The 5820-nt window shown below is 44.1% G+C and overlaps 1 pseudogene; it reads left to right on the top strand.

The window, feature by feature from the left end:
• Positions 1–303: 303 nt before the first annotated feature.
• LOC125520110 lies at positions 304–4825 on the top strand (annotated as a pseudogene).
• Positions 4826–5820: the final 995 nt, after the last annotated feature.

Below are 5820 nucleotides of genomic sequence, written 5' to 3'. Positions count from 1 at the left end.
CTTTAGCTCACCTCCTATGCACATGAGGTGTTCGATGGAATGCCTGAGCCACACTACTTAAGCTTTTTCCTCTCGAAGCTCGACCTCCAAACTCCATTTTCCTCGAGATTTGTCTAGATTTAGCGGTTCGTCACGCCCCGTCCCCGTCTTCACCGCCGTCGATCACCCGCACCAATCTCATCACCGACACCACCGTGGTGAGCCTCTTGTTCTTATCTTCTTTCTGAAAGGAAAATATTCTTACTTGTATGTTTAGATAGATACTTGTATCATTTTCTTACATTTATTATTGCATCTTATATAGTGCGATGGTTTTGGTATCCGCCTCCGTCGGCCCTCGTCCTGTCTATGATTCGGATTTGGTATGTATATTATCTTTATAACTATTGGTTCAAAAGCACGCGCGTCTTGCTCAGACCATTTTCTTCTCCACCTCTCACTGCAATTGTGCTTCTCTGTGTTCTTGCCAGTCCTTGGTGTTTCAATGGCGGCGGCCATGGCGGCCACCATGGTGGTCGGACCACTCGTCAAAATCATGATGGAGAAGCTGTCCAGCGAGCTCCTCAACCAGTACAAGGTGATGAAGGGCATGGAGAAGCAACATGACATATTGAGGCGCAAGCTGCTTCTCGTCCTGGACATCATCGCGGACGCCGAGCATGCGGCATCCGACTCCGAGCAGGCAGCATCCTGCAGAGCAGGGGCGGCGGCATGGCTCGAGGACATCAAGAAGGTGGCTTACAAGGCGAATGAACTCTTTGATGAGTTCAAGTACGAGGCCCTTCGTCGTAAGGCCAAAAAGGAGGGACACTACAACGACCTTGGCTTCAGTATGGTAAAACTCTTTCCTAGCAACAACTGTTTTGTATTCCGTAAAAGGATGGGAAGAAAGCTCCACAGGATTGTGCAGGAAATTGAGGCCCTTATGGCTGAAAAGAATACATTTGGCTTTCAAAATCAGCAACAACAACCGGTATCCAACCAGTGGCGGGAGATGGATGGTGGTATCTTCGATCTGGAGAAAATCACCAGCAGATCTAGAGAGAAGGATAAAAAGAATATCATTGATATACTAGTTGCTCAGGCTAATAATGCAGATCTGACGGTTGTTCCCATAGTTGAAATGGGGGGTCTAGGCAAGACCACGTTAGCACAACTTGTTTACAATGACCCTGAAATTGAGAAGCACTTCGATGTGCTGCTATGGGTTTGTGCCTCTCACAACTTTGATGTGGATTCTTTGGCTAAAAGTATAGTTGACGCAGCTCCAAAAAAGATGGATGATGGTACAGAAGATGCTTTAAAGAAGAAGAATGATAGTACAAAAGCGGCTGCTCCCAAGAAGAAGAAGACACCATTGGATATCCTTCGGAATGTAGTGAGTGGGCAAAGGTACCTTCTTGTATTGGATAATGTCTGGACACGAGAGGTTTGTAAATGGGAAAAGCTCAAAGCATGCCTTGAACATGGTGGCATGGGTAGTGTGGTCTTGACAACAACTCGTGACCAACAAGTGGCTGAAATAATGGGCTCTGTTGAAGCATATGAGCTCGAAGCTCTGGAAGATAAATACATAAAGAAAATCATCGAGACAAGAGCATTCGGTTGTTTTCAGAGAAGAGGACAGGCCTGCTGTGTTGGTGAATATGGTTGGTGAGATTGTGAAGAGATGTGTTGGCTCTCCTTTAGCTGCGACAGCACTGGGCTCCGTACTGCGTACCAAGACCAGTGAGGAAGAATGGAAGGCTGTATCAATAAGAAGCAGCATTTGCACCGAGGAGACTGGAATCTTACCAATACTCAAACTCAGTTACAACAACTTGCCGTCACATATGAAGCAATGTTTTTCTTTTTGTGCTATATTTCCCAAAGATTATGAGATTGATGTGGACAAGCTGATCCAACTATGGATTGCACATGGCTTTATTATTGAAGAAAAGCAAGTTCGTCTTGAAACCATTGGGAAACATATTTTCAAGGAGCTGGCCTCAATGTCATTCTTTCAGGATGTAAAACAGGTCCAAGCTAGTACTATCAAGGAAACTGTAGACTCCGGCTTGTGTTATTCCAGAACTACATGCAAAATCCATGATCTTATGCATGATGTTGCACTGTCCGTAATGCAGAAGGAATGTGCCTTGGCAACTGAGGAACCAAGTCAGAGTGACTGGCTTCCGAACACTGCTCGGCATTTATTTTTGTCATGTGAGGAACCAGAAGAAAAATTGAATAGTTCTCTGGCGAACAGCTCTCCAGCTATCCAAACACTTCTGTGTGATGGTTATATGGTGAGGTCGTTGCAACATCTATCGAAATATTGCTCTTTGCAAGCGTTACAGCTTTGTTCATACAGGAGATCATTTCCACTGAAACCAAAGCATCTACATCACCTAAGGTACCTAGATCTCTCAAGAAGTCATATCAAAGCACTTCCCGACGATTTCAACATTGTGTACAACCTGCAAACATTGAACCTCTCTGGCTGCCAATTGCTTCGTGAACTTCCAAAACATATGAAGTATATGACTGCCCTCCGTCACCTTTACACTCATGGTTGCACGCGCCTGAAGAGCATGCCTGTAGACCTTGGAGAACTTACATCCCTCCAAACTCTTACATGTTTTGTAGCTGATAGTGGATCTAATTGCAGCAGTGTTGGAGAGCTTGGGAATTTAAACCTTGGTGGTCAACTAGAGTTACGTCATCTAGCGAACGTGACAAAAGAAAATGCAGAAGCGGCAAACCTTGTAAATAAGAAGGAACTAAGAGAACTGACATTAAGATGGAATGCTGGATGTTATGATTTTTCTCAGGAAAAAAAAACAGCGGAATAATGAGGATGATGCAAGAGTGCTCGCACGACTCAAACCTCATGATGGGCTGCATGCTATAAGGATACATTCCTATGGAGCTACCACTTTTCCCAAATGGATGGCTATGTTGCAAAACATTGTTGAGATCCATCTTGTCGGTTGTATTAAACTGCGATGGTTGTTCAGCCGTGACAGTGATTCATCCTTGGCATTTCCAAATCTCAAGGAGCTTACACTAGACTATCTTTGTTGTTTGGATAGATGGTGGGAAATAGATGATGATGGGATGCAAAGAATGTTTCCTCAGCTTGAGAAGTTGTTTATTACTCGTTGTGAGATGCTCAGATCATTGCCAGGACATCCGACCTTCCCTAACCTCCAGAATGCTCGTATTGGGAAATGTCCGCAGTTGACAACTACAGCTAAATCACCAAAGCTCAGTGTATTAAAAATGGACGGACGTGTTGCAGAGTTGTTCCTGTGGGTAGCTAGACATATGACTTCATTGACGAACATGGAACTGACTAGCCTTGAAGTCAGTACAGAAACAACCTTGGCGGCAGCTAAGCACAGTTTGACGGAAGTGCTGGATGCCATGAAAAACTGGAACGATCATGTTTTTCCTCTGGAAGTTTTGGTATTAAAGAACTTTAAGGCAGATGTAACAGAGCTGTGCGCATGTTTTGTACACCTTCAAGATTTGTCAATTTTCCAGAAAAAGAGTTGGAAGGATTGGTATCCTTGAGGAGGCTTCTCATTGGCTGCTGCAAGAATCTGACTGGATATGCACAAGCTCCTGCCGAGCCATCAACATCGTCAGAAACAAGTCAGTTCTTGCCACGTCTAGATTCTCTGCAGATAAGGGATTGTAAAAGCTTGGTTGAGGTCTTCAACATCCCTGCATCTCTCAGGAGAATGCAAATTTTTGACTGCAGTAAGCTTGAGTCCATATGTGGTTGGAGGCTGCAGCAGGGACAGTCAGCATCGCCGATGCATCAAGGGCCATCTAGTATACTGGAGGTGTTATCATCATCATCACCCGGATCTGGGGCAGAGCATTTAGAAGAATTACGATTAATTGGCTGTCACGGCTTAAGAGGGGTCCTCTGTCTTCCCCAGTCCCTCAAGGTACTAGAAATTGAACACTGCGGCGGGTTGACATCTCTGGAATGTCGTTCGGCAGGTTTTCCATCGTTGGAGCGCCTTGGGCTTTCATACTGCGAGTCCATGTCATCCCTACCGGATGTGCCGCAAGCATACTCATCTCTCCAACATCTTCGCATATTTGAGTGTCCTGGTATGAAGACGCTCCCTACAAGCCTGCAGCAACGTCTGGGCAGCCTCCAGTGGGAATACATGGATGCCCATTGTTATGGAAGTAAGCGCGCAGTAATTACTAGTGAATATTAAATGAATCATTAGTTAGATAATGATAATAGCATCACTAGTAGTAGAGTGATAGGAAATTGGAGCAATCGAAATGTTACTTTAAGCTAAATTCTGTCATTTATTAGTTTATAGTTGTTCCTCTGTAAGTTTTTTGCATTGTTGATCTGTGCAGGTACGCCAAGGCCAATCCCTATCCTGTTGAAACCAAAGACATGGAAATATGTCATCCGTAGAGATTAGAGAGCTACAAACGGAATCACGGGAATACCTATATGAAAGTTATCACCCAGGTTTGTGATATAGAAATACGCATACACTGCTGGAAACCTTTGATTGTTGTTCTTTTCTTGCACAAGATAAGCTGATGGAATTATAAAATCTGATGCTTCTTTCCAGAATTCTTCCAGCACATACAGATGACGGAGAAGAGAGATCACTTGCAAGACTCGCCAGTGGGCCCTTGAATTATGACAACAGAATCACAAATCATTTATATAATACAATTGGCTATCATTCTTTTCCCAGGAAAACAAACCTGGTTGAATAACTCTAGACTCATGAACTGTAACTGCACTAGCCTTGTTCCATAACAGAATGAGACGATGAAAGATTAGTTAGCTGCAGCCCAACTGAGCAGAGAGAATTATGCTTTAGGGGACGTGGGTTTCAGATATATTGTGTGGTTTCCAGACTTGCAGGCAGAATGAGGGGCAGCCGATGGCGTCTCCCGTTGTACTCCTCAGTGATCCAGACCTTGGGCAGGTTGTAGATGGACGCACTCGGCAACATATGCCGTCGGTGCCCTTGGCCTCGAAGAGTCCACTGCAGTCACCTGTCTCCAGAGAGACATGACACCGTCAGACAAATGCGACAACGCGTGGTAACTTGTTTCAGACAATAACCCACCTGTGATCAAGCATGATGCAGATGACCTACCATCGCACCACCAGCCAGCCAGGTCGACCTGCTTGCGGACAAACCTGCTAGTGAGTGAGGAGCCTGTAGATCACATTAAGCTGCATTTTTCAGTAACCAAAAGATTTATTTTCAATTTTCTAGGAACATGTTAAAGACAATTTTACATTCCTTATGGCTTGGTCTTAGTGCTATGATACGATCTTTAGAACATTAGCTTAAGAACCTCCCCACAATGTTTGTGTCCAGGTCTTTTTTTTTGGCTTAAGGTTCAGGGCTCATTCGGTTTGGAGGAAATCAAAATGTAGGAATTAGGAGTAGTATAGGAATATGATAGGATGGCACTTGCCATCCTAAGGAATTGACTCGCCTCGTTCCTACGCGTAAAATGAGCTTTGAGTGGATGTGTAGTTTCCTCCAAAAACACGGGAAATGAGTAGTATTCCTACGAAATTCCTGCATGCATTTCCTACAAACCGAATGCATACATAGGAAATTTTCCTCTGGAATCCTTATTCCTATGTTTTTCCTACGAAAATCCTCCAAACCGAATGAGGCCTCATGTTTTTCGCACATTGGAGACGCCCTGTTATGGGCGCCATATGTATGTATGATGTCTGGCTTATACATGCATTGTTTTTCTTATTGAACTAGCAGAGCACATGCTATGTAATAGCCTTTCCACGGAAAAATATAATCATGT

The sequence above is a fragment of the Triticum urartu genome, chromosome 7 (assembly GCF_003073215.2).
Source record: "Triticum urartu cultivar G1812 chromosome 7, Tu2.1, whole genome shotgun sequence".
Classification (NCBI taxonomy): Eukaryota; Viridiplantae; Streptophyta; class Magnoliopsida; order Poales; family Poaceae; genus Triticum; species Triticum urartu.
This window is presented reverse-complemented; position numbering and strand designations above follow the sequence as displayed.